Here is a 13,358-nt window from a genome sequence, read left to right as displayed (position 1 = left end):
CAGAGAGGGCCATCTAATCAAATACTTACAGGTTTTGTGACTGTTATGTTAGTGCCCATAGAGTGACTGGGGCGGGGAGGGGGATCAGAGGGCAAGAGATAAGCATTTACTAAGTGCCTACTGAATACGAGGCAGTGTACTAATATCTTTAAAACTTATTTCATTTAATCCTCACAACAACCTTGCAAGACAGGGGCTCTGATTATTCTCATTTTATAGCTGAGGAAACTGAGGCAAACAGATTAATCAACTTGCCCGGGGTCACACAGCTAGGAAATATCTGAGGCCAGACTTCATTGAATTCTGGTTTTCCAGGTTCAGCATACCTTCCATGGTGCCACCTAGATGCTTCTAATTAGGAAAGTAATTGTAGCTCACACTTACACAGCACTTTAAAATTTACAAAGTGATGTGTGTGGGGGGTGGGGTGGGTGTGTGGGTGTGGGTGTGGGTGTATTATTGCACTGGACCCTCACAACTACAAGATAGGTGACAGTATTATTCCCATTTTGTCGATGAGGAAAATGAGACTCAGAGGTTATGTGACTTGCCCAGATTTGCATAGCTAATAAATATCTGAGGTAAGATTTAAGCTCAGGTCTTTATCATGCCAAACCTCATACCCCATACACTCTGTTTGATTAATTCAGAGGCAGAACTGTCCCTAGAGTACAGCGGACCATCATGATTTTTCAGGTGGATCTCCTGTGTCTTATAGGTGATGACAAAAAGTCTGAAATGTATCCTTGATAAATTGCACATAAATCCAGAACCTGAACTAGTGGTAGCCAAAGCACACAACTGCCCAAAGTGAAACCAATCTGAGGTCAAGGGGAATGGTGGCAGGGAGACTGCCATTGAATATGATTATTTATAAATGTGTCTATTATGATGCATAGATATTGATTTATGGTGAGTCAAATAAACTATGAAGACCCCTTTGGACATAAGTGGAGTCAGGAGGAAGACTTGAAAACTCTGACTGGGTCATAACTACCTTGTCTTGACTTTCCTCTTCTTCTAAACCTATTACATCCATATGTTTGCTCCTATAAGGTGAAAGAGTGCCCAAAATGCTATTTGAATTGGACCTATTTTTGTCTTTCTCTTTCTGAGTCAGCACTGTCCTGCTAACCCAGTAGGGAGAAGACACGGTAAGTGCCAGGTCCTGATATATTGTACAAATTTGCAGGTTGATGAATGCATTCATCTTGAAATTTTCTATCAGATTTGTATCCCTCGATGTCAAAAGAACTTTAGCTATATTGACCCCAATCCATGATCCATAAGCAGCCAATGGTTCCCTGTCTCCTCTAGGATCAAACCCAAAATGTTCTGTTTGGCATTCAAAGCTCTTTATAACCTGTCCCCTTCCTACCTTTCCAGGCTTTTTACACCTTACATCCCAGGTGAGTACTCCTTGATTCAGTTATGTTGGCGTCCTAAACTATTCCATGAACAAGACACTCCCAAAACCACTTCCAGGCATATTCTCTGGCTGTTCTCCATGCCTGGAATGCAGAACTTCACTGGCTTCCTTTAAGTCTCATCTAAAATCCCATGTTCTACAAGAAGGCTTTCTCAACCCCTCTTAAATCCAATGCCTTTCCTCTGTTACTTATTTCCTATTCATACTTTGTATAACTTGCTTTGTACGTACTTGTTTCCATTATATTATAAACTCTTTGAGGGTTTAAATTGTCTTTTGCTCTTTTGTGTGTTCCCAGAACTTAGCATGGTGCCTGCACATAGTAGGTACTTAATTAATATTCATTGATTGAAAGAAGGAGTTGGCAGAGAAGGATTTGGCAGAGTCCTATCCTGTTATGGTAATGGTAAGGGACTATGCAAATTCTTTCGTTGCACTGGAATTTTGCTATATAAAATTTTATCTAAAATGAGTCATTTTCTGAGGTTTGAAAAAAAATATTTTAATTTGTGGAGATTTTCACAGTACAACCAAAGCTTTGTTATCTAGTACAATAGGAGATAAGGGGGAGAGTGGCAACTGGTCTAATATTCTGATTAATTCAAAGTTAAATCATATTGGTCTCTCCTTTTTTTCCCCAAGACTAATCAAAAGATAATGAGAACTAGATACCCTGTGATTATTCATTCAGGAAGGATTTATTGAAGATTTACTCTATTAATTATTTAATTGCTGTAGTAAGATTTAATAGCTTAAAACTATACTAAGACTTTTGGGATGCCCTATATGTCATTCTACTGAGGGGGCTACAAAAGAAGCATAAAATATAATTTCCTCCCTCCAAGAGTTTCCCATCCAGTTGGCCAGATAATATATCCTCCCACAAAACCATTAAGCAATAATATAGATTCACATAAAATTAAGTGCTCTCAGAGTACTATAGGTGACTGCTCTATTCTCAAGCCAAATTGGACTGCTTTCTATCTCTTCAATGTAGCCAGTGTTTTCTAGCCTTCATGTCATTGCTTCTACTATTCTCTGTATCTTTCTTCTTTTTACCTGTTCAGTCCCACCCAATATGTCTCATATTCCTCTACTAGAATGTCAAATCATAAAGGCAGGGCACCTGCCTGTGTTACCTTCTTTTAGCCCATAGCCAGGTTCCTGCATGTAAGAGATACTTAACAAGTTTATTATATTGAACAAGAGATTATTGCCTGTTAATTCACTAGGAAAAGACCTCTTAGAAAAAGTAGGCCCTGGACAAGTAGAGATCATTTTATGGAAAGAAAACAATGGGAATGAAACCATTGAGTCAGGAATGGGGAGGATATTGTCCATGCAGAGTGAGAATACTGGTCTAATAGTGTAGTGGTTCATCAGCCATGGAAAGACTTCATAAAATGATTGTTTTAAAGATGCCCAAATGGTCTCATTTGCGTGAGGAGTATCTAGTGGTGGGCAGATCAGCCTGGACCCTCTTGCTGAAATTTGGAGAAACTGAAATGGAGAGCGACTGATATGTATTGGGAAGTCACAGCTAAAAGAAAAAGTCCTTTATCTTGAGAGGATAACAAATAAAGAAAGCTTTAAAGGTTAGGATGTCGTACAGTACCACAGATTTAGAGCTGGAAGGGATTCTAGAGGTAATTCAAACCCCTCAATTGCAGGTGAGGAAATTGTGGTCTATAGAGGGAACAGGAGCAACTAGGTAGTTCAGGGGTTGGAATGCCAGCCCTGGAGTCTTCCTGAGTTCAAATCAAGCCTCAGACATTTACTAGCTGGGTAACCCTAGGCAAGTCACTTAATCCTGGTTACCTCAGTTTCCTCATCTGTAAAATGAGCTGGAGAAGAAAATGACAAACCACCCCATTGTCTTTGCCAAGAAAATCCAAAATGAGTCATGAAGAGTCAGGCCCAACTATTTTTCTTTTATGTTAATAACCAATTATTAAATTAAGATGCAGGCTTTTTCCCCTGTTTTTTCATTGAAGCCCAGCTCCTGTGGAAGGTCAGCCTCTGAAGGACATGGCTGATTGAGATTAACCCAAACCTTCAGACTCTTGGCTCAGACTGCACCCAACTAGACCTTACTTCTGTTTAAAAAGTAAATAGAATCCAATCTAGGTAAGATCTTACCCTGAGAAGACGAACCCCTGTCCTTGTACCCCCTCCACTAGAGTTTAGGGTTACTCAGCTCATGAAGGCAAAAACCAAGCAGAGTGGTCTGGATGGAGATGAATTCCCCTGTCCAGATTTCTGGAGGTGGCTGAGACTCATGATCAAGACATGCTGTCAGCAGGAGGAGCTGAAGACTTCTAGCTTACCTCCTCATTAAATGTCCACCAATCAGGGTTGACTTTCATTTGTCAGGGGCATTCCCTTCTACAAAGCTATTTAAGACATTCAGTGTTCTCTATTGGGGGGGGGGTGGTCTTTGGTTGCCTAGGGAAACCACTGGCCATCAATTTATTGATTATTAGCTAGCCTAATTAATAAACTGATTATTAATTACTCAGAAACTCTGTTTTTCATTTGTCTGAACTGAAACTACTGACCAACAGCAACAGCCAAAGGTAAGTGATTTGCCCAAGATTACATCTTAGAAAAATACTAAGATACAACAGATGAACTTGAATTGTCAAAACCCTTACATGTAGATGACAAGAGGAGAGGAGTAGAAGCTCTGTAGTAAAAAAATCACTTTGTGAGTATGAAAAATGAACCTCTGAGACTTGAGATGCTTTTCAAAATAAGACAAGGCAACAATTATGCTTATAACAGTATCAAGTTAGCCATTAGGCTCCATGAGCAGAGTGAGATTTTCATCACCAAAAGTAGCATTTATTGATGCTAAATAGCAATGAATCCATCAACAGGCATTTATTCATCCCCTAAAGCACTGAGGCTTACAAAGGCAAAATGAGATACTTACTGCCCTCAAGGAGTTTATATTTCATCCACTGAAAAATGATAAATGTTTGTGTTTATACAAAATGCATATAAGATACTACAAATATAAAATATAGATAAAAAATACAAGGCAAATATAGGGTAATCTTAAGGACACTAAAAACTGAGGAATTCAGGAAAAGTGACAGAGCAAGCAGCCTGGAACTGAGCTTTGATGGGAAGTAGAGAGTCTCAGGGGAGAAGGAAAAGAATTCCAGACGTGAGGCACCATGTGGACAAATATGCAGAGATGGGAGATGGAACGTTGGGAAAGAGCAAACCAGCAAGCAATGGCTTTGTTAGAATATTGATTGTGTAAAAGGAATAAATGTGGGATAAACCTGAAAAGGTAGGCTAGAAACTGGTTGTAAAGCTCTTTGGTGGATGTCCTTTGTTCCTGAAGACCACTGAAATGACCTTGCTACGCTAGAGTCACATTACAGTGCATCCAGCTGTGGCTGATCAGACCAATACGAGCTCGGAATGTTCTACCACAAGTTGGGCACAAATAATCCATGTGAACATTTGGGGTGGACTCTCTAAATCTGCATGTCTCACATTTCTTTTGATCTACTTCAATTCTGCTTTGCTTATAGAACATAGCACCTTCTTTGATGGAGGGCACGCCATGCTGGGTGGTCCTGTAAAGATTGTTAAATGCCAAACAGAAAAGTTTGAACTTAAACCTGGAGGAAATTCAGACCTACCCATAGTAAGAGTGAGTAAGGAAGCCATGTGATCAGAGATGGGCTTTGGCAATATCATTTGGGCAGCTAGGTTTCCTTGTAGCACCTCTATGTAATAGATAATACAAATAGAGCTACCTTGATTTTGCTGAAAAGGAAACAGTCTCAGAAAGGTTAAGTGGTTTCCTAGTCATACATTGAGTGACAGAGCTTAAATGTGAATCCAAGTACTTTGTGATCAAAATGAACTAATCCATGATTATTGGCTATTCGAGATTATATTTTGGGGACAGGTAAGGAGATTTCCCTCTCTGTCACTCAAGTATTAATTGTTATTAATTAAAAGAATTATTTTTTGCATATCACTTTAAAGTTTACAAGGTACACACATTGTCCCATTTGAACTTCACTATAACTCTTTGAGATGGGTCATATAGACATCATTATTCCCATTTTATAGATGGTGAAACTGAAGTATTAAGTGCCTTACCCATGATCACCCAGCTTAAAAAGTTGTAGAGACCAGATTTGAAACCAGGTTTTCTCCTGACTCTAAGGTCAACACTCTGTCTACTTTACCACAATGTTTCCTGGCCTAAGTATGAAGGCAATGTATGTGAACACCTAGTTTGTCATCCAAAGACCATGGAATGAAAGATGAATTTAAAAGCATTTATTAAATGCTTACTATATGACAAGTGGTCTTCTAAGTGCTAGGGATGCATGTGGAAAACCTGAGATCATCCCTGCTCTCAAGAAGCTTAAAGTCTAATGGTGTGAGATACACCTAAAAGAGGGCAAACGGTAAGACCTAGAAGTCTCAAGGGGCTACCCACAGACAAGGTCCACCTGCAAGGCCACTCTTTTCTCTTTCCAAAGTCTATAGCAGACCTCTTGGTGGCAAGGAGAGGGGAGAGTAGAGTAGTGTCATTGCAGAAGGGATAGGATAACCATAATGCAGTGAGAATTTTAGGACTGAAGCATTTCCATAACTGTTCCTGCAAATCAAGGTGCTCAAAACTTACAGCTTTTAATGTCAAATTAATGACCTCCCCCCCAAAAAAAAACCCATGTTAAAAAGCTTCCCACTCAAGTTAGTACAAGGAATTTTTGTGAGAAGTTTCTTGGTTAGAGATAAACATTTTGTCTGGCATCTGGGATCATTGTTGATGAGAGTTTGTGCCAAGGTTCACTTTTTCACAGCAAAATGGGAGGCAAAAGGGGACCCCAAAACATCACTTCTGGAAAGGCTGTGCACTGCTCTATTTGAGAGTCCTATGGATGGAAGGCAAATCATATATGTATGTATATATGTGTGTATGTGTATACACACATATATACATACATGTACACATGTACATATATACACATGCATACATGCATGTATATGTATGTATGGGTTTTTATATGCACACATGTATATATATATCCATATAAAATATATTTGTGCTTGTGGCTAACCTAAAATCTGCCTAATAGGATAAGATCTTGGACATGAATGTTGATAAATAATAATGATAGCTTAACATTTACATAGAACTTTGAAATTTGAAAAAAATATTTATACATTGTGCCATTTGAGCTACTGAGAAAGGAAATAGCAACGCATAACAAACATATTGATGGGAGTAATGTTGCCTGTGTATTAGACAAAAAGGGAAAGGAAAAGTCATGACGTTAGTGGCTTCAGGATTTGTCTTTGTTTTCCTTTAAGACAAAGGCCTCTGCTTTCACATTGAGAAAGCAGGTTATAAAATGGACTGAGCTGAGAGGAGGAGCACACATGTCTGTTTAGCAGTAGGGGGAGCAAGATGTAGGCAAATCTCAAGGCTCAGGACAGAGAACACAACAACGTAAGAATGTATGTGTTACCTAGGGCCGAAGCCGTGGGAATGTGTCCCAAACTGAACCCATTATCTTTCTTCCCAAACCCTCCCTTGTCCTAAAGGTACCACCATCCTCCCAGTCACTCAGACTCACGACCTGTGGGTCATCCTCAGCTCTTCATTCACACTCACCTCACACATTCAGCCTGTTGCCCAGTCCTGTCATCTCTACCTTCACTTCTTGTCTATGTCCCTGGATCTCCTCTGACCCCACCTCTACCCTGGTGTGCCTGGAACATTGCAGTAGCTTCTGGTCTGCCTCCCTGCCTCAAGTCTGTAGTCCATCGTCCACTCAGCTGCCAAATATTTCTCCCTAACGTGCAGTTCTGACCATATAACCTCTCCCCTCCATTCAATAAACTCCCTTATATTCCTATTACCTTCAGGATCAAATATGAAATGCTCTGTCTTTTAAAGGCCTGCCTAATCTGACTCCTTCCTACCTTTCAGTCATCTTACACTTTAGCCCCTTCCACATACTCTCTGATCCAATGGCTTCTTTTCTGTGCCTTGGACTACACATGCACACACACAGACACACATACTTGTGTACCTGTGTGTGTGCCTACCTCAGAACTTGCCTAATAGGGGAGGATCTTCTTGAGTTCCAAAAGATTTTCCTCTCCTCCCTTCCCCTCCTCCACTTTCTTTTCCCTCTCTGTCTCTCTCTCCCCTCTGTCTCTCTCTCTGTCTCTCTCTGTGTCTCTGTCCCTCTGTCTCTCTCCTTCACTCTCTCCTTTCCCCGCCTCTCCATCCCTCCCCTCCTCCTCCTTCTTCTTTTCCCTCTGTCTCTCTATATCTCTCTGTGTCTCTGTCTCTCTCCTTTGCTCTCTCCTTTCCCCCCCTCTCCATCTCTCCCCTCTATCTCCTTCCTCTGATCATTTTCACAGGCTCTCCTCATGTTTGACATTTTCTCCTTCCTTGCCTCCTACTTTCTCTCCCTGCAAATCTCAGCCAAAGTCCCACCTTCTGCATGAGATCTTTCCCAGTCCTTTTTAATCTTAATACCTTCTCTCTGAAATTATCTCTAGTTCCTCTAGGATATGTCTTGTTGGTAAATACCCCCATTTGGAACATGTGTACCTTGAGATCAGGGACTATTGTCTGCCTTTGTGTTGTATGCCCATCACTTAGCACCATGCCTGGTAAATAGGAAGCACTTAATAAATATTTATTGAAATATCTTATGACATCTGATCTATTTAGTTTGAACTTTGGGATAAGGGTAATGAATTAACAATGACTAGCATTTTTATAGATGATCTAAAGTTCATATAGTACTTTTCTTCAAAGATTTTCCAGGACCATTCAGTCAGTGAGTGTTAGCATCATGATTCAAATCCAGGTCTCCTTAGTCTCCTGAGAACTCTTGACCATACTAAGCTATGGACCACCTGGACCACCTCTGTATCATATTATTAGAGTCTAAAAAATTCCTGGTTATGTAAATTGACTAGTTTTTCAACATCTTAAAGCCTTCTTCTACCTCTATATTCACTCAATCTTTGTAAATATAGACTATAATCAACTGTTCCACCTAAAAAACCATGATTTGGTGCGAAGCATTATTTAGGGGCAGGTAGGTGACTCAGTGAATGGAATGTCAGGCCTGCAGTCAGAGTGGCTATTTTATCCACCATATCACTCTGTATCTAAATATGTTATCTGTTTCTAAATCATTTGTGTGTGTCCTGCCAGTGTGTATTTACAGAGTATGTAGTAAAGTGGACTACGGAAGGAAATGATTTGCATGGGAAGGAAATTGAGCTTGCAGTAAAGTGGGTAAGAGGAAGAAAATAATACGTACTTTCTGTCATCTGCCTCCTTTAGAGACAAGAAAGATCAGAAAATTTAAAGCTGGAGGCAGTCGTCATGTCAATCCTCCCAAGTTTACAGTAGAGGAAACTGAGGCTGAGAGAGGTGAAATGACTTGTCCAAGGTTGCCTTGCTAGTGACAGAATTGTAACTCAAACCTAGGTCCTCCATTTCCCAAACCAGTATTCTCTCCCCTATCTCTAGCTGCTCTACGAAACCTGCATAACAAGATCCCACAGACAAAAACTGTCAACCAGTCAACGCATTGCCTCTTCTCTTTCTCTTTTTAAAAATCAACCGACAAACATTTATTAAGCTCCCACTGTAAGCTAAGCACTTGGACAAAGAGAAAGTAAACAGCAAACAAAAACAAATAAAGAATCCTTACCCTTAAGGGGGAAGTTAAAATATACAAATAACAGGGCAAAATAGATTTTGAGATGTGAGTACACTCCCCAATTTTAAAAACCTTCACTTGGGAAATATGTTTAATATGATTGTGTGTGTGTGTATGTATGTATGTATGTATATCCCATATCAGATTGCTTGCCATCTTGGAGAGAGAGGGAGAAAAATAATGGAACTCAAAGTCTTCTAAAAGTAAATGTTGAAAACAGTTTTTACATGTAATTGGAAAAAATAAATACTATTAAGTGGGGGGAAAAAAACCCCAAAACCTTCACTTGACCAAACAATGACTACTAGTTATTGTCCTCTATCTCTCCTCTTTGTCTAAGCTCTACTCTTTGAGGGAACCCTCTACAATGGGGGCCTCCACTTCCTCTCCTCTCATTTTCTCCTAAACATTCTGCAGTCTGTCTTGCAACCTCATCTTTGGATTGAAACTGCTCTCTCCAAAGTTACCAGCAAAGTCTTAATTGTCAAATCTAATAACTTGTTTTTTCAATCCACATCCTTCTTAATAGCTCTGCAGTCTTTAACACTATTAATCACTCTTTTCTTCCAGATTTCTTTCTCTGGGTTTTTATAACACAGTTCTCTGATGGTTCTCCAACCTTTCTGACTGCTCCTTCTCAATCTCCTTTGCTGAACCTTCATTCAGGTTATGTACACCAACCATCTGTCTCTCCCAAGGATTTATCCTTGTGCCTCTTCTCTTCTCCCTTTATACTGTCTTGTTTTGTGATCTCATCATCTCCCGTGGGTTCAATGATGTCTGTGTAGATAATTCTCAGGTCTATTTATCCAGTCCTAAATTCTTTCCTGAGCTCCAGCCTCCCATCACTAATTGTCTCAAACTGGATGACTCATACATATTTCAAACTCAATACATATAATGGAACTCAGTATCTTCACATACTTCTTCTCACCACTCCCCTCTTATGAATTTTTTCTTAAGTTTATTATTTTATTTTTCTCAATTACATGTAAAAACAATTTTTAACATTGTTTTTTTTAAAAAAATTTTGTTTCAAATTCTCTTCCTTCCCTTCCTTTTCGCCCTCTCCCATTGAGATGGCAAGCAATTTGGGTTATACATATACAGTCATGTAAAACATATTTCCATGTTAGTCACATTGTGAGATAAAACAAAGACAAAAAAAATCACAAAGAAAACAAAGAAAAAATGTGCTTCGATCTGCATTCAGACTCCATCTGTTCTTTCTCTAAAGAAGGACAGCATTTTTCATCACAAGCCCTTAGAAATTGTCTTGGGTCCTTGTATTGCTGAGAATAGCTAAGTGATTCACAGTTGATCATCATGCAATATTGCAGTGTTCTCTTGATTCTGCTCATTTCATTTTGCATCAGTTCATGTAAGTCCAGGTTTTTTCTGACAGCATCCCCCTCATCTTTTCTTATTGCATAATAGAATTCCATCACAATCATATGCAACCATTTGTTCAGTCATTCTCCAGTTGACATCATCTCAATTGGCAATTTTTGCCATATAAAATGAGCTGCTATAAATATTTTTGTACATATAGGAACTTTTTCTTTTTTATCTCTTTGGGATACAGACCTAATTATGGTATTGCTTGGTTAAACGATATACACGGTTTTATAGCCCTTTGGGCAAAGTTCCAAATTGTTCTACGAAATGGTTGCATTAGTGCACAGTTTCACCAACATTAGTGTCTCAATTTTTCTGTATTCCCTCCAACATTTATTCCTTTTCTGTCATATTATCCAATCTGATAGGTGTGAAGTGGTAGCTCAGAGTTGTTTTAATTTACTTTTCTGTAAGCGATAGTGATTTAGAGCATTTTTTTTATATGACTAAAGACAGCTTTGATCACTTTGTCTGAAAACTGCCTGTTCATATCCTTTGTCCATTTACCAATTGAGGAATGGCACTTTTTTCTATAAACTTAACTCACTTCTCTATATATTTGGGAAATGAGGTCTCTACAGAGCAACTTGCTATAAATTTTTATCACACTTATGATCACTATGTATTTCCCTTCATCCTATTTTCCCTATTTTTTCCTATTCTCTCTCCTTTCACCCTGTTCATTCTCAAAAGTTTCTTCTGACTACTGCTTCCCTCAATCTACCCTCCCTTCTATCAGCCCCACTCCCTTCTTTTATCATTTCCTCCTCCTACTTTCCTATAGGGTAAGATAGATTTCTATACCTAACTCAATGTGTGCATTATTCCCACTTTAAGCCAATTCCAATGAGAGTAGGATTCACACACTCCCCACCTATTAGTTGTTTAGTCCAGCTGCTGGAGTCAGTGTTGACAGCTAAAGGCTTCAGCAAAGTCAAGAAGAATGAATGTTGAAAAAAGCCTGTTCGATTTGGAAGTTAAGAGATCGCTGGTAACTTTGGAGAAAGCAGTTTCAAGTGAAAGATGAGGTTTGAAGACAGGCTATAGAATGTTTGGGAAAAAATGAGAAGAGAGAGGAAGTGGAACCATACATTTGATATATACCCTGAGCTTCTTCAAGGAGTTTAGTTCAGAAAAGGAGGAAAAACATGACAGTCACTAAGGAAGATGATCTGACCAAGTGAAGATTTTTAAGGATCAGTGATCCACTGGTTTGAATTTACGGATAAAGATTACCTGTGCAGTTGTTTGGTGGCATGGTGCATTGCTCATAGGAGAGAAAAGGTGAGTATTTATTAAACACGTACCATGTGCCAGGCACTGTGCTAAGAGCTTTTACAAATATTATCTCATTTGATAGATACTATCATGATCCCCATTTTTCAGATGAGGAAACTGAGGCAAACAGGCATTAAATGACTTGCCCAGGGTCATACAATTAGTAACTACCTAAGGCTGGTTTTGAACTCAGGTCTTCCAGACTCAAGGCCCAGGGTTCTATTTACTGAGCCACCTACAAAACTGCTAGGAACTGAATAAATGTTTATGCAATGGAATTGAGTTGTGTCCTTTAAATATTCCATTCCTTTGCTACCATAACTCAGAAACTGTAACCTTGTGACTACACATCACAAATGATTGTGTAGATGTCTCAGATGAGACCCAATTGTCTCAGGCATTGTAGGACATAGTTTAATTAACATTCTCCAGGAATACATCACTTTCACATGACAATGCAAATGGATGAAAAGTTACTTATTAAGCACTTTGCAAAGCCCTGAGTTACAAAATCATAACTGTAGATGATCTCAAGGAACTGAAATTCATTTTCAGAGGAGTCAGCACTTAGACGTTTCTCTCTGTATGGATTTCAGTACCAATTTGGATTACTTTTTCATATTGTCTTTGTAATATCTGAAGGGATGCCTCTTCTCCTTATCATATCTCTTTATATTATCTGTCTTTTCCCACAATCTAAAACTTCCATTAAAGACAAATTATGATGTACAGTTTAGCCAGGTGGCTCTGTTCAATTTGTTTTTGATTATTATATTTAATTACCATTGACTTAATCAGAGCTCACAACTGGCATTTGTTCGGACAGAGATAGCACGACCACAGCAACTTTTCATTCACCTTACATTAAAAAGAAACCCTGGAAAGCATTCACAGCAATATTAGTAACTTTGTCAAGAGACAATCTGTAATTTTAAGGATGTTTCCATTGCTTTTCATTCTTATAATTTGGGAATCCAAGAGGCTCCAAATATGGACTTAGATTACATTGAAATTTTAGTTACATGTGTTTCCAGAAGATACCATCCAAATAATTATCTATTGGGTAGAAGGTGCATTGAAAAAGGGAGGGATAATTTTAGGAAATAAATAATGACCATGTTATTAGCAAAATATTTAAGTTACTCTTTCTCTTTTAATACCTCACAGTTGTTAATGTTGTTATTTTAAATAGAAATGCATTTATTTTCCCCTAAAATAGCCATAATGAATGGGGCTAAGAAAATCTCAAGTATAAAGCTGAAGTGAAATTAGGAATGTAAATGGAAAAACAATCAAGAGCTCAAGACTCTAAGGCATTGGAGCCTTCTCTTGTGCTCCAAACAGTCCTTTCCTGAGACGTGTGGTCACATAAACTCTGAAGGATTAGCATATAGGTCACTGAATTAGCCTTTTCAATTCTCTTACTTTTTTCAAGTATTCTGTTTGCCTTCTTGAGATGCCAGATTTACCAGAGAACTTTTATCATCCTAACATTTTCAATTTTAAAGCTTACCAAT

Source organism: Notamacropus eugenii, chromosome 4 (genome assembly GCF_028372415.1).
Source record: "Notamacropus eugenii isolate mMacEug1 chromosome 4, mMacEug1.pri_v2, whole genome shotgun sequence".
In the NCBI taxonomy this organism is placed as follows: Eukaryota; Metazoa; Chordata; class Mammalia; order Diprotodontia; family Macropodidae; genus Notamacropus; species Notamacropus eugenii.
Note: the sequence above shows the minus strand (reverse complement) of the source record.